Consider the following 26,154-nt stretch of genomic DNA (forward strand, 5'->3'; position numbering starts at 1 on the left):
AAACACAGAAGGAATAGGTACATTGGAAAGACTTTATAAAGGTGAGCTACAAATATTATTAGGACACTGGAGAATCTCTCTTATGAAAAAAAGCTGACAGAGCTGGTCCTGTTTGCCTGGAGAGGAGGAGGTCTCACCAATGCATAAAAGTATCTTAAGAGCAGGTGTGAAGAGGATGGCCAGACATTTTCAGTGGCACCCAGTAATGGGATAAGGGGCAATGGGCACAAAGTGAAACACAGGAACTTCTATCTCAATATCAGGAAAACGTCTTTACTTTGAGGGTGACAGAGCACTGGAAGAGGTTGCCCAGAGATTCCAGGCAATATTTAGATAATATTTAGATAGTCCAGGCAATATCTAGATAAACCTGCTTTAGCAGAGGTTTGGACTAGATGATATCAAGAGGTCCTTTCCAATCCCAAATATTCTGTGAGTCTGTGATTTTGTTACCGTGAATAAATAAAACATTTGTTGATCTGTTAAATATATAATAACAGTATTAAGCAATTATCAATATTTCCCAGTGATGCAAATAACACACATGGCATAAAACAGACTTCCACATATGGAGTGTTAGATGCAGCTATCCCTGATAACTGGAAATTTTTATGGTACTCAAATATAACCACAATAATTAATTTACTTACTTTCTCATTTTAAAATCTTTATCTAACAGATGTATATGGAAATACTCAGACCTCTGAATGCATGCCTCAGGTACAAATAATCATTACAAAGAGAAAATATCTACTGAAATGTATAGCTCAAATTTTTCTCTAAGTGCCAGAAGAAGTCAGCAACAGGCACACGCTGTGGGCTGCCTTGCTCATAGTCTCCCCAGATTAATACACACAATGGGGGAAGTATTTGTAGAAAGCTACTCACAGCTTTCCACTGTGGCCAAGTGCTCAGCTGTTAAGGACTGTGTTAAGCCAGCAGGGAACCTTCAATTTCACACGTGAAAGGATGAAAGGGTACTTTCTGTGCCAAACCAAGGCCTCAAATTAAGAGTCTGGTGCATCTCTAATTCTATTTGACACGAAACACTCTCTCAGAAGGGTTAGGTTGAATAAGTACATTAAACTGAGCTCTATTTACTAGATTATGTATGAGAAACTGGAAACATAGACCCTGTAGGAAAGCAAATTTTCTTCTTTACTCCAAAAGTACTGTGAAAGAAAGAATTGCCAGAATTTAGCATTCAGGAAATTTGATTCAAATGGACTGGTTAGTTGTTAACAGATATGTACAGATCCGAAAACAAGGACTCAGATGGTGGCATGTCGAAACAAAGGTGCATCAGATTTTTAGTCCAAAATCTGGCCCCCTATGTGAATTAAAGAGAATATAGTAAATACAATGCTTAGCTAGCACATAAAGGTGATGCTATAAACATCTACACTGTCTCAGCAGGTGACTAACAAGTAATGAAATAGGACACAACATACTTGAGGAAGTTTTCACTAAATCACTGAAGAAGCTAGCATGGAAGAAATAAAGAAGCACAATACATTCCATATTAAATACTGGCTACACAAATGGCTTTTTAAACAGCTTTTATCAAAAATAAAGAAGTCCCCAATGTTTGAAAAGACCACAAGTATTCCTCTTCTAATCGTTCTCCATTTGCCCATGGAGTGCAAAACTACCAGTGTGTAGAATGAAACACTAACAGTACCAATTCATGTAAATAATCACATAATCCAAACAGACATACGTTAAGACTTGTGTGGGTTGCAAAGTTTGGAATAGGATGAAAATGAAGAAGACTAGTATTTTTTTAATTTTAACTTTAAGCTTGCTCTCTGTAGGAACGACCAAACTTCTAAGCTAACCAGGGCTGGAAGCTTTCTTTGTATGAAGCAGCCAAAGGCTGTCACATAGATCTCCTACTCAAAGCATTTAGAGAGACAACTTAGCAGCTTCTGGTTGCAATTTGTTACCAACAGTGAAACAGCAGTAATAGTTGAGGCTTCCCAACCACCACACTTCTAAAAGTCATTATATGGTTGACTGACATGGCAAAGGGTCAAGCAAATGCTCACCTTTACAGATTTGCTATAAGAAATGAACTATTGTACCCTTTTCTCTATGGAATGCTCTTTTGTCCCCTTTTCCCCCCAGCTTCTCACAACCCAGCACTTCTGTCACTTTCTCTTCTGACTGTGTGCCATTCAAAAGACCCCAGAATGCAGAAGAAATTCAAGCTTTTAACTCTACTCGTGCCCTGCTATTTTTGCTATTCTCTAGCCCAGACCCAGAGAAGACAATGCTAACAGAGCCAAAGCCTTTTTTTTACTATAGCATGTGAGGCTCCATTCTGACTCTTAGTTACAGTAATTAGTAAAGACAGCCTTGAGGGTGTCACCATCCTGAGAAGGAGGATAATGCTTTCCTCTGCTTTCCAGCCAATCACTCCGTGTGTGTTGACTCTCAAAGAAGCTGCTGGAGCACATTAGAAAGACAGGTACTAGTGTCACAGCAAATGCTTAAATGATGAAGCCACTGCTTCCTTCTTCCCAGGAAATACTTGAATGTTGTACAATTACTTACTTCTTTCTAAACCTTATTGCTAAATCTGCAATAGGAAAAGCTCTTTAATGATTTACTCAAGCCCAGCAAAAGCACTAGGTATGAAAGCACTGTGAGTGTGGGGTGTGTATCTGCAGAGGGACCTCAGTCCCATCGCACACGGTATCAGTGACTGACACAGTGGATCCTGGATGGCCAGACAAGGAAGTTTCCTTAGCACATAACAAAGGAAAGAAGAGGTTATTCCAAAAATAAAGTTTTTTGGCCACTCATGCCAAAATAATAAAGATGAGGAATTTTTAAAACAACCTTTACAGATATACAAAACATGAGGAGACTGTTTTTCAAGGTCAATAAGTAGCCTGCTGCTACTACTTGTTCTACAGCTGAAAAATCAGAATACATACATAAATAGAAGGTGAATTTGTGAGACCGGAAATGTGCAGCAAAATTCCTTCTTCATGACAGAATGAAGACATACGAACTAGAATTCAGGATCAATACCATGCTGACAGAATGCTGCCTGGTAAAACTCTCAGCTCTTTACAACAAGTTTATTTATTTTTTTTTTTTTTAATTTCAGAGCTTAGTAAGAGAGATGCTATAACATCAGGGCATAATACTTTAGCTTTTTAGTATTGACTCTAACTGCTGGGTGAGATCTGTCTGGAACAAAGAGCAAATGGGGGCAGATCAGGCTACCAAGGCACTTTGGCTACCAAAGCAGAAGGTTAGCTCCTACAACACAAAGCTGTGTGATGCACAGCAGTCTCACTTCAGGTCTGCCACTACAGTTGTTGACTCCCTTCATTTTTCCATTTGATGCCTAAGTTGTTCTACCTTTTGTGCACAAACAGGGACTCTCTGCAAAGTTCCCAGACTGTAAGTTTGCCTGATGGACCTTGATCCACTGAAAAATTATCACTGAAAGATTTACTAGCAACACTTACACAGCATATTTGGTCAAATGTCAATGAGGCCATGAAACCTCGTGCTAACTGAAAGGTTGCTGGTAAGTTATTTCTGGGAGCATGCTACTATATACATAGATCAAAAGTCAATATGAAACGAAGAGAGAGCTTTTCTTCATTAGGTTTAGTCACACAGTGTAATGAGATAAAAAACCCCAAATTAAATTCTTGCTTACCTGGCCTTGTCATTTTTCCAATACAATATAGTCTTAATAGCCTAAGTTAGTCATAATGAAATAAGATTTTGCCCTTCACCCAAATAGAGAAAAACTTCACATTTTTATTTTCTTGTTCTATAAAAGCATGCTTATGAAAGGCAATAAGTAAGTTCTTGCAGTTCATTGCTGACTCATATACTAAACAGAATCATTAAACAAAGTTGTTTATGAAGAGTATTTTAAATAGTATGTTACAGCTGTAAATATAAGCCTATGACTTCATTACAAATCTTCTAGGCAATCAAAATTCAATAAGATTTAATCCACTGATGTTCAACAAACATGTTAAAATAATGTTTAAAACAAATAACTAGAAATCACTATCCTTTGTCTACCAATGAAGATACTTATTTAAGGTGAACATGTCAAAACCAGGAACCCACTGTACAAGTTACACAATTATTTTGACTAATTCAAGGACTCAATTTAACCTCAATTTTTAAGCCTGGAAATTAATTTATTTTCATTATCATTAGCAACAGTTCTGACTAGGATGTTTTATAAATGACTTTTCAACAGTTGCTAGTATAATTACAATTCACATAACTGTTCAGTGAGGTTTTAATAGTCTTATTTTAAGAAGGCTTAAACCTATGGCATTAGTCCAGAAGCATTCAATGCAAGTGCAAAGAAAGCACTTAGGTGGTACAATCACTCTGAGTACCATGTCATGTTTTCAATTCATGTTTAAATGTGGGGGAATAGATGTTTAAATTGTAAGTACATTTTTTGGTACTGACCAAAACCACTTATGAAATCTGAAAACCTTTATTAAGAGCAGCTCACCATGTTCAACAAACAACATTTTAGAGAAATAATTAAATTTATATGAAAAAGACAAAAAAGAAAAATAAAGAGAAACAAGAAGAAACAACTTAGTAAAATAGAAAAACATAAAAATTAACTTTACAGGACAGAATATTATTATCTTAAAAGTGGTAAAAAAAATGTGGAGACGATCTCTCCATACCACTGCTGGTGAGATTCTGCAGAGACCTTAATTTGCTATGTTGCACTGAAGTACTTCAAATAACAAACTCAGAGTAGATGGCTATTGTTTACACTAATGTTCAGAGCGTGTCAGCATAGCACAGAGTATCCCGACATGTTTTAACACTGTTGCTCAAAAAAAGAGTAAATAGCCTATTAACAGAGAAATATGGAAATATATAATCTCTCCATATCCCATTTGGTTCTGAAACAAACTACAAACTAGAATTTACTCCATAATTACAAAATTATTTGTGGTCTTTGAAAGTGTTTATTTGGCCTCAAATTTTAGTCCAGACTGTGCAACTTACTTTTAGGGTTACTGACAACTCCTTACCTCTGCAGATCCTTGGGAATGACTGGGGAAAGAGCTTATATAAGTCATGTGCAAACAGGGGAAGGAGGAAATTAACATAATTTATTAATATCAGTGATATCACTCATTATAACAGTGATACATAGTTTATTGGCAGGCCTCCCTCAAGCAGCTATGTCAGAAATACAAATGTACATCTCAGATATTATAAATTTATATAACAGAAATCCAACACACTGAATTAAGCATATAGAAAGTAAAACAGGCCACTAAATCCCAAGCACTTCAGCCTGCCATTTGGAATTATGCTTTGGAGTTTTCTTTTGTTACTAGAAGAGTAAAAAGAAGTATTTTCCTTCCTGTCAAATTAAATGTTTTATGTAAAGAAGCCAATTTTATTAAATGTTTCACTCACGTTGTCAATTAAAAAAATGTTTTCAAGCTGGTGTTACAGCTCCCTTATTTAGTAAAAAAGTAACAAAATGGAACTATCCATTCATAAGAACCATTTCAATAAAATTCAAGTTGTAAGATTTGAAGATGTAAAGATATGAATAGTAGTAAGGCAGTGTACCTTCTATCTTTTGATAAGTTGTCCACATAACTGACTCTAAATCCAGTGCTTGTCCAGACCATCAGATCCTAAACTATATGTTTAGGTAATCCAGCATGAAACATTTGCCTGAAGCAGTTCTCTTCAAATTTTTTGAGACTCTGTTGCTTGTTTTGGCAACAAGAAAGTGGCTATTCCACGAAAAAAAGCCTTCTGCACTGAAACTCAATACACTTGATTCTGACATTGAATCTCTTTTTAAATGATCAAAGGAGCTCTTAAAATTTTATCTATTTCTTACCTGGTTTATATTCCAGAAAATATTACCCGACTTTTGAAAAGTTATAAAATGATCAAATGCTTCCTTTCACCATAACTTCCAGAGCAATTTCTTATTCTCCCAGCAGCACAGGGAGGATTAAAATTTTTCTCCAAATTACCTCAGATTTGTATTACTCAGAAGGGTACTCCCTTTCCTAATAGATGCATCAGTTATTCCATAAGGTTCATTGTACTCATTAAGCCTGAGAACACCTTACAACTATAATCAGTGTAAATCATAAGAATCATGGAAATGCAGACTGTTGAAATTTCATAGACAAGGAAAAGCAAAATATAGGTACACAAACACATTATCTTACAGTTAAAACAATATTTTACATATTAATCTTCTGATGGACTTAAAGGTGAATCTGCTATTCTATAGCTAAACAAATTTAATTTTAGTTACTTTAAATTGGTCTATTTAAAAGTTTTGACCTTTGTGACTTATGCTTTACTAGAGAGTCAGGAATAACCTTCTGGACTCCATTAAAAGTTTATTCAAGTAAAATTCAGATATATATGGTACCTTACAACTGAGATATATTGTGTAAGTATTTGTACATTTTTTACACATGCCTAACAGATGTTACAATGTCCTTGATTTTCTAATCAACTTCCTTTTAATACAGTACTTCCATTCATATAAAAATTAAATACTGAAAACTTTTTGGTGCAAAGAGCCTTTTAAAAATACTTCAGACTGTGAATAAATCTAGGGAGCAAGTAAAACAGCAACAATTTACTTTCAAAAAGCAAACTGAGCTATGGCTCAGGGTGTAATGGGTACAGAATTAATCAACACCTTCACTTAACTATCTTGTTTTCAAAAGCCATAAAGAGACGTCCAAGGAAAACGAAATAAAAAAGTAGGGCAAACATACACAATACTCCTCTCAGTGCTCTTTCAGCCTAACCATTTTTGTTAAGGGTAGTTTGAATGAATTTTCCAGTCTTGAAGCCATTTACATTGTGCCAAACACAGAATTGCTCACTACATTATAGAGCTGCATGACTTGTGTTCCATAGAAAAACTACCCTTACTTGGTTGGCTTAGAAACCAGCTTCTACCAGATTCAACTGATATTCTCTAATAATATAAAAATAAATAACATTTATTAAAGAATGGGTGCTAGATATAGTCACCTCATACATTCATACATTTCATCACTGGCAGTCAAGCTTGGACTTTGTTATACCTGTTTATCATCAAGATATGCTTATACATTTGAAACAGAAAACCAACAAATTATATTTCAGTGCTTAAAAAAAAGCATAAGAAATTACAGGAATTCAGTTAGAAAAAGGAGTAGAAGTTGTTCTAAAGGAGAATTTGATGCAAACACGTCATGGTTTAGGAATGGCACTCCCTAATTCAGTGCCCTTACTAAGATTCTCCAAACCACATGCTGCTCTCTCGCTTCCCCTTCCTGCTGGGCAGGATGGATTTGAGAATTGGAGACTCTAAAGATGAAGATCATGGGTTCAGATAAGAACAATTTACTGGAAAGAGCAATGAGGTAAGAAAACAGTAATAGCAACAACATCAATAACAAAAGGTTAAGACAAATTATTTCCACAGAATGTCCTCACAATAAACAAATATCGACTAGGAACCCCTTTTCCCTGGAAGGGAGAGATCATGGCATGAGGTGATGTAGAATAACATTGGCCTCAGCCATGCTTCTCCCAGCTACTGCAAAAAATTTAATCCTATCCTGGAAGAAACCAGCATGTATCACCCTGAAATGCAAGATGTACTTTAAAAGCTTATGTAATTGAACAATTAAGACAAATATTATTAACAAAAAATAACTAATATGATTTTGAATATAGTCTTAGCAAAAAACAAAATTAAAATTCTTGCTGCTTTTGAAATCCCTTCCTTAAAATGTTGCTGCAACCCTGTGAGGCTGAAGTACAAATCTGTGTCATCATCATCTATGATTACAGCTCTATAATAACAGTTATGGCCTTTGTACTCCCGTTGCATCATCATGCTGTTGCTTGCTTGGTCAATTAAATTAAAAATTAAGACTAAAACTTTAAAAAAATGAAATAAAAAGAAGAATAAATCCCAGAAACTCATTTCATAAGATGAAAGTGTGTATATGTTTACAAAAACTATAGCAAAAAAAATCAAACTTTGAGTATTTGATTTTCCTTTTGCATTAATTTAACATAGCTATGAACTGATACCACTAAATTATCCACCTTCAAAGTACATAGTTATAATATGAGTAGGTTTTTTGGCACACACGACTGTGACAATTATGAGGGTTGTCTGGCCAGTTCTGCTGTCCAAAAGAGATGCTACTGAACTGCCAGGGAAGCTTGCCATTGAAAGTGAGACAGAAATGAAGTACTTCAGAAGATTCAATCAAAATAGAGGGAAAAAGCCCACAGCATTCAGTCATCTCTCTTTTAAAGAATTTAGAACAAAGATAAAACTGTTTAAATGCACCTAATAAATTACATGCTATAACTATCTGGCAGTTACAGCTTAAACAATGAAAGTCAATTTATACAGATATATAAAAAGAGCTAAAGTTGTATAATTTTACAACTGTCCTTTATGATAGAAAATCAGTGATATAAAAGATCCTCCAGATGGTTTCCCTTCAAAAAGAAAAAGAAATCCAACACACCATTGGAAGTTTTCTAACATGTTTGGCTGTATACAGAATAATGTATTTTATTTTCTCTCAATTTTTACAAGTTAGAACTGAGTGGAGGAAAAGGTAATTTCCATCTGTTTTTGTACTATACTATTTTGGTTTTGGCTCATTTGACTCATTGTGTGCTTTTGTTCCACTCCATGTCTCACATGTACATAGAGGTGACACACTGACGATAACTACATACATTTTTTTGAGGCTTACATATGAGCAAGATTTCCTTATCTTATATTGATTACGTTGAATATTTTTGTTCAAAGAAACAGGAACACATCTGTCCTTTATGAATTGCCTTGTTGTAAATTCATTTTTTTCCCTGGTAATTTCTCCAAATATTCTAATATTCAGTTTTGAAACTGAAGATGTGCAACTAAATCTGTTTAAGTTCCTTCAAAGCTCTTAACTGTCACTAGATTCAACAGGCACATGTTCTATTACACCTTTGCAACACCAAAAATGCATAATATTATCAGAGCCAGAGCATAACCATATGGAGCCACACACACCGTACCATTTTGAACATCAGTCACTGAGAATCATTGTAAGCACTGTTGCACATACAAGAGTAGCTTCACCAATTAGTTACTAATTTATGTAACTATCATTTATAGGTTTTTAAACTGGAAACTGTATCTTGACACTCGGCCAAAGTGGAGATGATTCCTGTCTAAAACTCTAATAAAGTGTAGCAAGACAAACCATGAACTGATCTCAGCTTCAGAAATATTTAGACCAGGGATAAAGGAGAAAAATAAAATAAGTTAATCCCATGCACAAGAAAGTAGCCTACAGAAGTCAACATTCATATAGAAAACACGCATCCTTAAACTAATTTTTAAGGTTTAAATATTGCAACACTATTCCAGCATGGAGGGGAAGGATCAATAGCTGGCCACCACCAGACATGCTGCTTATGCACATTAATGATATAGTAGGATGCATATACTGGGTGACATTTTTTTCACACTCAGTCCTGACTTTCCTGAAAAATTTTATTTGCAAAAAATAGAAGTTTGGAACATAAATGTATTTGACACACACAAACTTCTGCTAAATTGCTGCTTGCTTCCTGTTGGTGCATTTCTTCTTTCAGATAGTTACTCATAGCTAAGTCATTCACTACTGGATCAGGCATTTACCCTTCTGTTATTTCCAGCCCATGTATACAGGCAAGTTACTTAATTGCACTTCCAAAATAACCAAAATGAAACCTGGAACCATGAAAGAAAAGTGATTGAAGAAAAGGAAAGCCTAAACAGCAAGAGAGCTCTGCAGGCTGGCACCAGTTAACAACTCACTTTTTTGTTTCTTTAAACATGACCTACCTAATTTTTTTTTTTTTTTTTTGGAGATCATCCCATTCCCAGCATATTGTCTTGTCAGAGCCTGAAGTGCAGGTGATCTGTATTCCAATGAAATTTGCATATGATGAATTCCCAGATCTGTAATTCTTATGATTTTAATAATAATAATGCAACTTTATTGGCTTGTACATTTTTGAGGAAACTAATTAACTTTTAACTGTAGTGTGTCCTTGAGGGAAAATAAATGTGTTAGAAACTGAAAAAAAATTATTGTTCAGAGACACCAACCATGATGGAACGGAGATGAAACTAATGAGAGTGAAGACAAACAGATGCAACATTCAGTGAAATTTGGCTTTAATTCTGATCATATATTTAGAGACTCTCAAAGTCTCTATCAATCCTGTGAATGACTAGTCCTTTTTGAAAAGGACAAATGTTTTTTAACACTACTAGATTGAAGACTCTACTAAATAGAATGTGGATAGAGCCACATATATGGACAACATACCAAACAACATTAAAAAGAAAAAAAATATAAAACCCCAAGTTTAAATATCAGTTTTCATCATGTTTCATTCACTACATATTTAGTAACACTTAGGTGGTCAAATATTTGTTATTATTACTTATACCACATACTACTAAAACTTTAGTTATACATTTAAAAATAAAAATCAATTTCCAACTTAAGTGTAAAATCAGTATGAAAAAGAACAAACTTTTTCATACATTTAATTCTCTAAACTTAAATCTTTGGAAAACGTGGTGCCAACATTTGTAATAAATGTAACAACAGAAAAAAATTCAGTTAGACTTAACAAAAAGCTTTTTTTGGTGGATGCAGGGGTAAGAAGGGTCTGCTATAGGAACATATAAGGTGGAGCTAATCAAGTAGAAGTTGTATAGCAAGAACTGTACAAACAGTTCCTGCCCATTAACATATAATTTCATCCAAAATAACCGCTGCTGAAGAGGTAAAATATTGCTAACAAAACATACACAGCAGCTCAATAGCTAAAGTCACAACTGCCCAGAGTTGCTTGAATTCAAATTCACGCTGTTTGCTGGGACCACCCTCCTTGAACATCAAATGCTGCTGCAAGAACCAGTTCATGAAACTCCCACATTTGTGCTTCTTTTATGCTTGTGTTTCATCAGCAGCTCCAACTTCTGTGCTAGTCACTGGCCTTCCCTATAACGCAGATTTGCACCAATTCTTCTTGCTGTATTCAACATAAACCATTCTTGTAATTGAGGGCAAATAAAACAATTTAGTTCTAAATACTGAAGACACTACCTTAACTGCATACCAGTGCAGAGATGTTCTGCTACTTTGCTGATATTCCACAGATGGTACAGATCATGCCCCTGCAGTTTATATCACCTAGCACTGCTGTTTATATTGCACCATAATAATGTCCTCTGCTGAAAAATAAGAGCAGATCCTGCAAAACCCATACAAATACCTCCCACTTGTGACAAGACAACTTGGGATCATCAGCACAGTCAAGGTAGAAAAATTCACAAAAAATGAAACAGTTCATTCATTTTATACTGTAAATTTTCACTACTCAAAACAACCAATTTGGAAGAGATAATTTTTTTTCTGTACAAGATAAAAAAGAATTTATCTTTCACTCAGATTTATGAGTAAGTGGCACAAGCTGGATTTGAATTATACTACCAGTCCTCTCAATTTGTGAGTTAGATCATTCTCTTCAGGATAACCAAGTTAGAAAAATTAATCCTTTTTTTCTGGTAATTCAGCCATGGTAAAATGTGTATATGGAGTGGGGAGTAGTAAGATCATAAGAGAATTATTTATAAATTCTTCTATTCTTTTACAATAGAGAAGAAAGTAAAAGGAAGGAAGTGGAACTCTAATGTAAAACTGATGATGTTCCTGCTACACAGAGAATCTATCAATTTAAATGAGACTCTTAAGAGTAACTCCACCTCAAACAATTTCTGGGTAGAAAAACTTGTATGCATTTTTATTAAGGTTCTAAAGAGGGAATTTGTGTGAAAAACTTTCTGATGAGTTCTGAAATGATAAAATATGCTCAAAAGTTAGATAGAAGCTGCTCAAACTTGTTATTTCTCCATGGAAGCACAATTTCCAAATACCAACCACATCCAGTGTGGAGTTTTGTCTACTTTTAAAAAATATATATTTATAAGATGAAAACTTCCTCAGAAGTTTCTGTGTGATGAAAATTCAATGTTTAAAACATATGTTGTTAGTAAGTTTGTGCACTGAAATGCACTGAAAATTACAGCAGATGACACTAAGTAATTATTTGAGACATGTTACAAGGAGACAGGCATTTAAAAGAAAAAAAGATAACAAAACAAAAAGCAGAAAGATGCACCTTATCAATTAGATATTTTCCAAAGGTACAACTTTTCTGTGCTGAATTAATAGATTAATTAAGCTGGCTATAATACAGATGACTAAGCATCATGACAAATGGCAAATCTGTAATATCCCTTTTGGTCTAACTTCAACACCAAAATCCAACAATGACAGTTGGTGGGAGGAAGCACTGTTTTCATTTCCAGCTATCAATGCCTTTGAAATCTATGCCCTGCTCTTTAATTTTTTAATGCACTCTGTAATTATACTAATAATACAGAATTGCTACTGAAGTTTTGTATGTTAGTTTTCTGACTAATTCTGTAGTTCAAGGTCACTCCTACAATTATATTTTACTTGTGGGCAGGCACAGGTGCCTAGTTTCACTGTTCAGAAATATCATCTTTTTCTGGCCTATTAGTGTCAACAAGTATCACAAAGTGTAAAGAGATGCTTGGCAAAGCTGTCACAATGCATGACCTTTCTGTAGCTGAGATAGCATTTGCAGCATTGCACAAGATTACCATCTAAGAACATGTTTATTTGGCACCTATTAGAAATGGGCCACATGCCACCTTCACAGATGGCTCTAAGTATTCACCACTAAACTACCATGTAGGTTTAGAAATGCGAGAGTCAAGGGCAGGGTTTCTCATATGAGAACATTCATATGTTGTCACATTTAAGTTATCTGCCATTGTGATTCTGCCATGAGCTAAATTAACCTTCAAAGTGTGAAACCAAATTTTGCAGACAGGTAAAGGAATACTTGTTAGAGTGACCTACAAGGAAAGAACATGCATTCAAATGCCTTGAGAATTTTTTGCCTACTGCTCACTTTCCCTCTAAGGGCTTCAAAAGTAAATACTATCCTACTGTACAGGTAAGAAAACAAATGGAATGATATTTTCAAAGATGTAATACAATGGCAAGTCTTGGAAACATGTGACACTGACATCCAGTACTGTTACCTCCTGCTCTAGACACAAAAATTTATCTGTCTCCAGCTGATTTGAATACAAGCTGGATGCTGCAAAGAACTGAAACTTTGCAACAACTGCTTGTAAAATCTAGTCTGTCTGCAGGTTTTTTTTTCTGAGACTTTTAAAAGGGAATTTCCTAAAGCTCCAATGAACAGAGCTTCATGATGACAGACACCAAGTAGGACTGGCCAAAGAGTAAAACATCTTGCCTAATATATTAAAATAATGTAGCATTTGAGCTCACCTGGACATAAAGGCCAACTTAATTCTAACACTAAAGAAAATATTAATTTATGTTCACTAATGGTAAAGCATTAAATGAGAAATTTTACTTTATTTTTTACATAATACTCTATCAGAAGAAAGAAAAGGAAGATAGGAAGATCTATTATTTGTAGAAAGAGTTTGCCTGTGCTGTAGAATGAGATATCAAGACTTTCAAGCCAGCAATTTGCCATGAGAAAATTCAAAACAATCTAATCTGTAACATGGACTTTTTTTTTTTTTTTTTTTGCAAATTTAAAGAACTAAGAGAATCAGTCTTCTGTTCTTTCTCCTGTTGCTGATATTTAGCAATCTCAGACAAACTGTGACTGTGCCACCAATCCCAATCTGTAGAATTCAGGTAATGCTGGACGCCCTAGGGAAGTACTTCCCACGAGCAGTTTGAGGTGCACTGTGTAAGAGACAAGTGTTACAAGGACACCAAGAAAAAGGAATGCAAATGCAAACCAGTACTGGGATCTCTTTGACCAACATCACCAGCAAGAGAAAACCAGAAAATTGATTTCCACTTTAGCAGCTTGTACCATACTAGTTTCTTTAAAACAAACATTTAGTAAGTACTGCATTGAATTCCTGTTGAATTGATGTTTGCTAGGAAAAGTTTTCTGCCCATGATCTGATTCTGGTGTTGTTTGATGAAAAAAACCCAAAAAACTGTAGTGGTATAAAGTCAGACTTCAAGGCTATACTGAATTACTGAAGATACTAGAGGGCAACTACTATATTTTAAAATATTGGCCACTGAATTTTAGAACATTTGACAGCAATCTCTCTGTAATCAAGAAATGCAGTACTTTTGCATGGCTGGATTTATTATTTTTACATATGCCACCAAACTAGAATCAAAAATGTTCCAAAAGGTTGCTACTGATCTGTTATTTCCCTCATTATGTTCATGCAGTATTTGTGAACTAATCAGGATTCCAATGTATGACCTTGTAATAACAATGGGCCAATAACTTAGACAAGAAATTTCTGTTTGGTAATGGGTTCATTGAAATATGCAAATTCAAAAATAATGAACTTCAAATCGGTAGTCGTGCAATCTTATAGCATTCCCAAAGCTTATAGTTTTCCCAAAATTATAGTTGAAGATGCTTTTAAAAAGGGAAATCAAGCAAACTTTTAAAAAACTTTACTCACTAAACCAACTTACTAGAAAATACCTGGAAAGGATGCTCGAAATAGATTCTATATGATTCAGACAGTTTCTTATTTAAGTTTAGATATGTTTTAGTATTTATGCTCTGGAGCCACCATTGAAAACAGCAAAACCGCATCAGTTATTTAACAACATGGAATTGCAGCTAAAGAGTATCATCTTTGTAACACTTGAAATTGGACTTTTTGTCATATCAGTGACAAGCCCTTGATACAAATCCTATAATAAATTATCATTCAATTAAAGAAAAATGCAAACCAGACCCTTCTAGTTGATATTTTCCTATGTGTAAACTGCAATTTCAACTGCAATTAATATATTCCAAGAGAAAATTAAACTTTGATGACAACAGCCTTTTTTTCTCCTCTCAGACATTAAGAATCTGATATATATGACCTGTGGACATTTTATTCATGATTCAGAAAAGCAACATATTTACATGTCACCACTCTAGCTGTATGATTTTAAAAGCTTTTGTGAAATTCATGCACAGAATGCCTCACTGGTAGCTCTAAATTTTTTTTTATACTCATCTGTTCCCTTTCACTAGTATGTAACTTCCAATTTTACTTCCTAAAGGGTGAACTGACAGCTCACCCAAAAAGTTCTGGGTTCCTTTGCCTCAAGGTCTATCCTTATGATACTTGTAACACAATACCTTTCTGCTACAGGAATAATATAATAAAAAATTGAAAGTGACACTACAGACAAGTGGGAGTTTCTAGGCTCTACTTGAATTGTGCTTAAAAATATCAGATTTCCTTGGAGAACTCATTTCATTGCAGATGCAATACCAACTGATAATAAAGAACCTAATTTCCTCCTCTCTTCTCTTTGTCAGTACTAGTTTTCACTTTGATATCCTTAGCCTCCTAAACTGTGCAAACTGGACACTTTCAGATTGTTTTCAGCTGTTCATTTCAGCAATGGCCTTCAGTTATCAAACGCACAATTAAAGGATAGACATAGACATGAAAACATGTAGGTAAGTACAGGTCACTTCAGGAGACTTCAAACAGTTCCACAAAAGGATCATGAGCGCAAGATGACTTCAGCCAGAATGATTACCAATCTGTTAACCATAATGAGACACTTCTTCAAGTGAAATAATGAAGCATTAAATGAAATCACTAAGCAAGCTACCAACTTAGTTCTTATAAAGACAGTTGGAATTAAATGTTATTATTCAGTCTAGAATATGTCTCCCACAAATGTATGCATCATGTATGCATACATGTATGTCCACATGCAAACCATATTCAGATATAAAAACTTCTACAATAAGTGTAGAAGTCATATATTCTATTTCTTATGTCTCAAATGCCTTCAAAAACTCTTGGAAAATATTTCTCATGTTATTTCAAGGCACACACAAAAAAATTACTTCTCTGATGGTAAACATGCACGAATAATTCTGCAGCTTACATGTGTTCATCATCTCCAGTCAACTGAGTTGCTATGACTTTGGAATAAATGAATCCTGATGTAGTCAACCTCGCAACGTCACTCCATTTTTCCTTCAGTAGCAAATTGTTGCATATAAGTAAAACCTTGTAAAACATGGTTCAGGCCTTGCTTTTCTGGCTAAGCTAGCCTGATTAGCTCCCATAAAAATGGAATCTTGTAACAGTAAGAATCATTTACCACAACAACCTATTCTTGTAAAAAGACAGTTGGCACGTATGAAGAAGATTCTACCTGTAAGAATCCTTGAAGAAAAAAATGTAAACAGCTGTGTTAGCACACAAGCACCTTCTAACCAATGAACTGAGTGGCAAGAAAGTTACTAACCAATTAGAATTAAACACGATGACTTTGAAAGCTGGATAAAAATAGGCTATAACATTAAAGTGTGGATTTTGCTGCTGGAACTTTGAAGTGTTGTGCCCATCTTGTCTGACCTCACAGCAACAGCCAACCAAACTGATGACACCAGTTTTGTAAAGCATATCCAGGAGGGTATCATAAGCATAAAAATTTAAGACCTTTTAAAAGCAAGCAATACAAAACAGCAGAATAAGATATGGTACAGATAAGGCATATGGAAACTGGAGTACCATAATAATAATTATGAGTCTCAACAATATTTTCGTCCTAACTTCTGCAAGATCAAGTTTATCTGAGCTAGTTTACATGAGAATTTCATAACAAAAGTATTTTCTGTTTTTTCCCTATATAATGCAATCGCATCCTATTTAATGATTTTTCACACAGCTCTTAAAGCTACAGGCTTATGTTTGAATTTGTTTCATGTTTGCTCTAACTCAGACCAGTTTTTACTAAATTTATGTACGCGACAAACTGCAATTTTTTTTTTTTTTTTTGTGTGTGTATGTGTTTTTGTGTTTTGAGTTTGGTTTTGTTGGGTTTTTTGTTTGGGGTTCTTTTTGTTTTGCTTAAAAAAACAAAACAAGAAAAGAAAACCAACAAAAACCAAAGGGAGTTAAAAAGAGAGCAATGACAGAGAGATATCTGTCCTTTTAATATTCCAAAACTCTAAGGTGCTTTCCTCAGAGGAGATATAATCTAGAGTTCACATAACACAATAACAAAAAGTGATAAATGCAAATACCAGAGGGAACAAAGTGATGATACTTTTCGTTTATGAGAAACTAGACAAAAAATTCATGCAGAGTCTTCAGGCATCAGCCCTCTTTGAGGTTGTTTGCTCTTCTGTTCCATTCTCCTACCCCACGCAAAGGAACAATTTGTTTTGAACTTAACTTTAAAATTCATATTAATGGGAAATCAAAGTAAGAGAATAATTTATGGAAGGTCTCTAACACAAATCATATTTAGGAAGATCAAGGGAAAAAGTAGACAAATATGTACTCTTTGAAAGTGTGGATAAGGAGACTAGCCTGCAAATCCAAAAGCATAAGAGAATAGGGGAAACCACCTCTATGTTAGAGACCAGTCTTCATCCAAAAAGCAAACTTTTCTCCCAGTTTGATAGGGTTCTGTTAAAACTATTCTGTATATTAGTCTGAAAACTGGGAAAACAATTGGGGAAAATAATTTTGCTGCATCTTTCTGACCTGCCCTTCCCTTATTCTCTCTAGAGAACAAAAAATTAAGAAAATATAAATTAACTTATATTCTCTATGGCAATATTTTGGCTATGTCTCATGAAAAATAAATATAGGGTTCCTTTGATAGTCTTACTAACACCTATTAATATATTAGGTTTGGAGCAGATCTAGTTAGTGAAACAGATATTTTATATTAGAAGATGGTGCCAAAGAAGAGTGTTTATAATATTTAATTGAGGAATATACACTTCACAAGAATGAGGCAAATCAACATTAAAAAACAAACAAACAAACCAAAACAACATTTACAAAGTGTGCCCCATGCCTAATAAATACACAGACAAAATTTGCATGCCTTCATTTCCTTCCTGGAATTTCAAAATATGCATGCCATATCAATAACTATCAATGACTAGTGTATTATTCCCATGAGCTTTTCCATATTTCTCCACAAATTCCCTACTGACCAAAAGAAATTTAGTCTGGACTGTCTTCATGGTACATACAAATTTCAAAACCAGCCAAAACTCAAAGGCATGAGAACAAAGATCCACTTTGGTGCTTTTGGGGGGAAAAAAACCCCACCACTATTTTGGACTTAAATATGAAATATTTTTCAAGGAAGTCTTCTTCCTATAAACTCAAGTCCTAATGAATCCATATTTTTGTATTTGAGGTGGTTGTCCAATTCAAACCATTCATTAAGAGTCACCTGTAACTAAACAGAATTAGAGCAGAAATAAAAAGAAACCACAGCCTCATTTTTCGGTGTTACAGGAGAAAGAAGCCAGATGGACATATATTGGAAGAAATTTATTTTGTGCTATTCTGCCAAGAGAAAAAGTAATTCAGACAATTTCATAGGAAATCAGTCCCAGTGCACCACTTAATAGATTACAAGCCTTTGTGTAAAACAGCATTCAATCTACTGTGGGTGTCAGGCTTAAAATCGAACAGGCAATTACACACATCTAATTCAGAAATAAATTATTCCAATTGCTTAAAAGGACCTGTAAGAATCTGTGCTTCATGGAATTCCAAGAAAATAATAAAACCCAAAAGATTAATGGAAACTTTAGAAAGACTAGAGAAGTTATACTGTGCTGTGAATTTTACAGTGACCAGTTCATCTTTCCACTTCAGTTGGTTGATCTGACAGCAAACATAATTTAGAATTAAATAAAAGATGAGGTATCAGGCCACCACTAATTATAACAAATAGAAAAATATTAAATTGAAGAAATCTAAAAATATTTATTTATTTAAAATTCTTCAATCACAGGGCTAAGACAAAAATAATTCTCCCACAGAAATATTATTTCAGCCTTGAAGCTGCCAAGACAATCCTTGACTTCATGCAGCAAAGGTACAAGGGAAGAAGAGAAACTGCAGAAGCACTAACCAGGCCTCTACTTGTCACTGATGCACAGGCTCTAGCCAAATAACACTTTCCAAATCTACAAGCCTTTAACGATAGGAAAAATTCTTTCCAAGTCATTCTGTCTCATGGTGAGCTGTTCTAGAAGTGTTATAAAATTCCTTTCTAGAAGGAGCGACAACAGCATGGTGCTTTGTGGTTCTTTTGTTTGTTCTTTGAAGTAGTAACAATGGAAGGGTTAATCACTCTCATCTCCTCCTGAAATAAAGAACAGTTGCTGTGCTTTGGGCAGAATTCCACTGTTGCTTTTGTAAATGTACTAATGAGCCATTGTCATAGTGGTGCCAACCTGGCATTAGCAGTCACCATAAATTTACTGCAAGAACACTGCTGTTTGTAATTAGCTCTTCATTACACAATCAGGCTGATTTAGAGAAGCTCTCCTATGATTTGCTCAGCAAATGAAGCAATATAATTACACCTCAGTTGAAATCAACAAATTAGACTGCTGTTTGCAATTGGCTGTATTATATGCTGTTAGCATGCTAGCAATTGCAGGCCTGCTGTGGCCTTTAGCACTTAAATAAAGTAAGCATAATTAAAGTACTGAATATTTTTGAATTTGCAAGTTCAGCTACGTAATAGTCACAATTCTTTGCAATTAAAAAAGGAGCCAAGATCTATATGCCTCAAACCCTCCATAAGCTTAAGCTACCATGTTGATAGCACCTAGTGATACATATAAAAATTACTTTAAATTGAGTGAGGATGTAATCAAGGGGGTCACCCTTTGCTTCATCGTGATTTATTCTGCAGTCAGCACTGAAGACTTAAGTCTATTCAGATCAAAAGGAGCAGGGAGATATTAACTATGCCTTTGTTTTTGCACATCATTAATTAAAGGAAACACTATTTTTGCTTCTTACATTTCATAAAACATTTTAGAAATGTCTCCTTTTCAGGTACAGGACTTCATGTCAATCTCTTGGATGAATAAAAACAGAGCTTGCAAATTCAACCATTTAAATGTCACAAAAACACCTAAATGGAGTGGTTAATCAACAGGAGTTCTTCCATACCATGATCACTTGGGCCTAAGCTGTAATAGGATACAGGAAAATGCAATGCTCAGTTTACATTCAGTTATTTATAAGACACACACTAACATGAAGAAGCAAAACCATTCAACAAACATTAGAAATGCAGACAGATGATAATGTGTGGAAAAGCCTCTTCAAGCCAGCATGTTTAGGAGGAAAGGTCAGGTGTTATTATTTATATTACATTACTCTAATGGATCAGCTAGAAACTGGAATGTCTGGAAGATACTGTATTGATAGACACTGAGGAGGCAAACCCTATAACAAGTCCAATATTTGCTATTATGAGCCAGCTGGACATATTCACTGCAGCAATGAGGGATAATCAACTTTTCCACTTTGTTTTGGCAAAATGTTACCAGCTACCCTCCTTTACATGGCAGGGCTACTATGTTCTATGGGGATTTGGGATTGTGTTGGCTTGCCAGAAAAGATGTCAAGTAGCTCAGTATTTACAATCCATATGCATAAAGATCCTGCTTGAAAAAAAACTCAAACCAAATTATATTTACCAACAATGATTTGAGTTGTTCAGTACCATTAAAGCATTTGTTTTTCATTAATAGTAAAGAAAAGACCGCAGTAAGACATTTATCGGTGTAACTGGACAGCTCCAATCCTCTCAGTAGTTGTCAATCAAGCATCCAACTGTGCAGCAAAAACTCCTTTATCATGGCTGGTGTGTTTCTTTTTGTTTTGGTGGCTTGGGCTTGGTGGGGTCTTTTGGATTTTTTTTGTTGTTGTTGTTGTTGTTGTTGATTTGTTTTGGGGTTTATTTGGGCTGGGGGTTTTGGCGGACAGTAAATACAGACTGATATTTGTGGCCCAATCAGGGAAAACCAGTACTGTGCTACAATTTAAACAGTGACCTCTATGACTGACATGCTAATGGATATTAAAATATTTGCGAGTAGGAAACTACTAAATCAGCAATGACTTCATTAGCAATGCTATTTATGTAAAGTTCAGGTCTGGACACAAGATTAATTCATAACAAAAAAATACATTAGTGCACAGTGAAGCAAACTACACAAAGAAAATTGAATTTTTACTTTATCATATGCAACAATCAATGTGTTTGAATAATTTCATACAACTTCCATGCAGATTTTGAAGTTTCCTATATTCTGTATTTTTGCATAGGATTTCAGTGAGACAGACAAATAAGAATTACATCAACATAAAAAGTTCAGTAAGAGAATGTTAAGAGGAACATCTGAAAGGATAAAGAGCACCCCTGAAGCATTTATGGATTTTTGGTTTAGCAGTCTTTGCATCATTTGAAATTATCTATATTTGTCTCCAAACAATAAATGCACAACAATTTCAAAAAAGAGACAATGAAAGAAGTTCAACTTATCAAACAGCAAGGCATCAATGCCTATTTAAAATATGGTTATACTCTAAGTCAAATCTAAATTACTCATAAAACCCTCATAACTAGAAAATTGAGAGTCCTACCTCACATGGGTAGGAAAAAAAAAAGAAAAAAAGATGTTGTGGAACAGCTTGCAAAAGTATATGTGCCTAATAATAAATTCTCTTCCAAAGAAGGAAGTATGCCAAAAAGTGAGGCTACTGTACAAAACCAATCAGACATGAAAAGAGCAGAAATCTTTGCATATTCAGTAGCATCTGCATCCACTGTAAAAAAGTTTGTGATGATTTTCCCATTACAACTCCCACTTAGCACAGATCTGGTGGAAGGTCTCAAAATTAATCACTAGAAGAAGAAGCTATAAAGCAGTCATAATGCAATCAGTATCATAATGTCAGAGGCTATCCTGCGTGGGATTTAAGGGAACACTAACATGAAATGGCTGAATTGCAACTCTGGCCTACAACTATCAATCAGCATTTGGACACTAGGAAAAAATAACAGGCAGCACATATAGCCTCAGTATTTCAAAAGAGTCTGTTTGCAGAGCCTGGGAAACTGCAGCTCCTGAAGTCTGACACCAATATCAAGAAAACTGACAGAAAGTAGAAAAACCATCAATGCAATATCAATCAGAATCAATACAATATGGATAATGTATCATACTATAGTATCGATAAGTTTGTTTTCCCAAATATAAAAATAGAAAGCAACTGAAATTTCAGGGAGGGAAAATTACTTTCATGAAAGAATTATTGCCTAATCACAAGATTAATGATAGGCAAATGCTAGTTTTCACATTACAGCAAAGGCAGCACAAATTCCACTGCTTTTCAACTTACACATAAGTGATTCAGAAAGGATCTAATAGTGAAATGACAATCCTTTTGCTCATGAAAAACCTAGTAAAAAAGACTAAATTCTTTAATCAGTAACTGGATGGCAGATGGATTTCAACGCAGATCAACATGGGAAAGGAAAGGCTAACTTCAAATATGTGTTGGACAGAGCTGAAAAATACTATACAGAAAAAAATACTGACAACAGATATGAATAGACACCTCGGTGGAAAAAACATCTTAATGTTCACTGGGAATCAAAAAAGAACCAGAATGCAAAGAATATAAATCCACTCAAATCTGTTGTGTGCCCAAATCTTTAGTAGTATCTACAGCACCTTCTCTACTGCCACCCAAGATAAGACAGATAAAGACAGCAAAAGGAAAAAAAAAGATGTTAGAAATAAGTATTTCTGAAACAAGAAATGATAGGCATGGTAAGCAGACCAACATCCTTCAGTGCAGAAAAGAGATGACTGAAGATTGAAGGCAAGCCTTATGTGAGAAATCATGCACGGCAGACAAAAGGTAGAGTGATACCCTGCTTTTGTTTACTGATTCTCCTTTTGGAAGAACTGGCAAGTAGGAAAGCACAAGCAACTGAACTAAACAGATGCTTGTTTTATACCACATGGATTTAAAAAAACAGAACTCAGTGTTACAAAGCATTGCTCAAAAGAATGACACAAATTTCTAGAAGGAAAAGGTACCAAGTTCTAAAAATGAAGAAATTAGTACTTCAGCCTCAGAAAGTTACTAAGCCACAGATTGTTGATCAAGTATTGCATTTAAACATTGTTCCTTTTTCAACATGTTCTACTTTCTCCAAGCATGTATTATCAGCCTTGTGGGAAGGGGATACAGAGTATTGCTCTGACAGTAACACCTATATTCCACCAGAATGAAGAAATAACTGTGTCCCAGTAGCACTTTAATGATAAACAACTGTTATTTCTGGCCAATGGTATCCAGTCACCTCAAGAGCAAAATCAGAACAAGAAACTGTATGAAGATTGCTGATTTTCTGTGGATATTCAAAAGGGGAAAGCATAAGTTTTTTCTATTTTCTGGTTACTTCAAAATAACTGAAATACCTTTGACAAGTAATAATGCCTTTTGCTACCTATAAATCTGGATAGTACTCTCGTTTTTGTAATTTTTAGATTAGATATCACAATAAAGTCAAATTGAACACTGCAGCTAGCACTGAAGAGAGCCTCATTTATCACAATGTTGCACTGTAAAGCATACATGCAAGTGGAAAAATGAAGTCACCAACTGTTTTAATTGGTTAATTTAAGGTCTGATGTACATGACAGCCTGTTTTGAGCAAAATTCAAGTTCTGAGTATACTGTTCATATGAGCACAAAATATATGGAACAGCAAGGGGACAAATTTTCACAAGATTCAAAAAGAATGATGACTATGACAGTATAAGCTTACACTGTTAATTTTACACTGGCTGGTGACTATTACACCCTTGAGGAAAAAGAAATTTTTCCCCTTTTCATCTCATGAGCATTTAAACGTGTGATTTTACGTAATTTTAAAAGATACTAGTATTTCTTTACTAGGTAATTTATATGACTTAAAAATATGTATTTGCATTTGCTATTTTTGTGTGTTTGTCAACAAATATAACAGCTCTTGATAAATTCATTTCATTTCAAGAAATTGTTATAGCATTCCTCAGGCAAGAAGCAAACATTTCACAACCTTTAAAAAAACCCAGTATGAAAAAGAATCAAATTAATACCTTTCTAAGAGTATGCTTTCTTTAAAATCCATCTCTAATAATACAGTTTCTGAAAATAATTGTCTTAAAAAGGTACTAAGCATTTCATACAAGCAATGTGCTACAAAAGTTGTTTTGTAGAAGTACAGTCTGAAGACTTTTGCAAGAAACTTTGTTAATTAAGCCAGTAATACATCAGAATTGCCACAGTGGAAAATACTCAGCTGCGTTTAGGCATTCCAACCAGTCCTGGCAGATACTCAATTTGCATACTCAAGATTACAAAAGAGAAAAAATTACAAGAGGGGTGTGTCAGGCAAAGGGGTTGTTTACTTTGCTTTCCACTAGAACCTAATGCACACAGATTAGCAGGGATGATAAAGTACTTTAAAATCAATTAATGTAAGGTAATAAATTTATTTATTATACACAAAGACATATATAAATTACACAAATAAAATCATGAATAGCAATAATGATATTGCTACTTTCACAATCAAAAATACTTTTAAAAACAATAGAAAGTATCTATGCAATCCTAACATAACCATTAAAAGAGAACAGTTTGCTACCCACAGGTTTGGTTTATGATTCAATAAATATGAGGTCAAGTAGAAACACAAATACTTCTAAGTGAACCTAGGGACACACAAAAGGACTGAGAGAAGTGTTACAGACCTAAGAGCTTTATATAATAAAAATGAGTGTATATTGTGTACTTAACATGAAAATGCTTATCATGAATCTGTCTGTGCAAGGACAGATGTAAAATAGTAGAAAAAAACAAACACACACAATATGTTAAAATTATGTTTTTATTTTGTACTGTATTCTTTATCAAGGATACTAAGCTATAACTGCATTTCCTAGCACCTTTTTTTTTTTTTTTTTTTAATGCAATTATAGTACAGTTTTGAAGAGAGCTGCCTGCTTTCCTCCATTTTTTCCTTTCTGGGTAATTTCACCCAGAAGGTTTAAGCTACTTTTATTTTTCAAGCATACAGAAGTTCCTCCAAGGTCTCTTGCAAAATATCACCAATGTGATACTGTTTCCACTCTATCTCTCACAGTTTCATGTCAGAAATAAACTAATTCTCTCCCATTTTCCTATCGTAAAGGAAGTAATTTGCATTAGCACTTTTGGTTGCCATCTTCACAGTGCAAACAAAACTGCTAAATAGGAAGGGAGGTGGCATGATGCTCTGATATAACTACTGATTTCACCTCCAAATTTAAGTTGGACTCATGTTTCATAACAGGAATAAATTTGGTTGTCTGGGTCTTGATGATTTATCCTAGGAAATGACAAAACAAAATGAGCAAAACTCACTAATCTAAGGAGTCCAGGAATTAAAATCTGTACAGAGCTGAATGGGGAGTTATTGAAATTAAATGAAGTTTCCAAACCATGATCCCATTCTAACAAAAATGCTCTAAGAGACTGATGGTGTACACACTGACATTCATGCTCTAGAAGGAAACTTTAGAAAGCCACACAAGAACATGGGATTAATAGCACACATCAGCATGAAACAGGAACAGTTTACTGCTTTAAGTGATCACTTCCTACTGGGAATACCATAGGTTTGGGAATATATAGTGTTAGAAAATTTTACAAGCTATTTCCATAGAAAACTATAAGCATTTGCAACAAGGTACCACCTGTTACACAAAATGAGAAAGGAATTACATAATTCAGGAAGAGAAAAGCGTGCCTGCCTCACATAACAACAACCTGCATTCAGAGGCATTGTTTAACATGAGGTATTGCTACTAGTTACCTTTAAAAGACAATTAATATTAACTGTTTATTTCTTTTTATTTTCAATGTGCTTTGTAGTAGTTCCTACATGTATCAGTTGAGACAGGAACCATACCAGACATACACAGAAACACATCTCAAAATAGTTCTTGCTTCAGAAAGCCTGCAGCTGACTACAAAATCGTATGACAGGATAAAATGGTAACTGAAGAAACTCAGCCCTAAAGGGGCCATTGGCATTTCTTTCTTTTACT

At 34.6% G+C, this 26,154-nt stretch overlaps 1 protein-coding gene across 2 annotated transcripts in view; it reads right to left on the reverse strand.

The window, feature by feature from the left end:
- Window positions 1-26,154, reverse strand: part of GALNTL6 (polypeptide N-acetylgalactosaminyltransferase like 6) — a 437,146-nt gene that overhangs the window by 191,007 nt on the left and 219,985 nt on the right. The gene's annotated exons all lie outside the window — the stretch shown is intronic.

The sequence above is a fragment of the Lonchura striata genome, chromosome 4 (genome assembly GCF_050655825.1).
Source record: "Lonchura striata isolate lonStrDom1 chromosome 4, ASM5065582v1, whole genome shotgun sequence".
Taxonomy (NCBI): domain Eukaryota; kingdom Metazoa; phylum Chordata; class Aves; order Passeriformes; family Estrildidae; genus Lonchura; species Lonchura striata.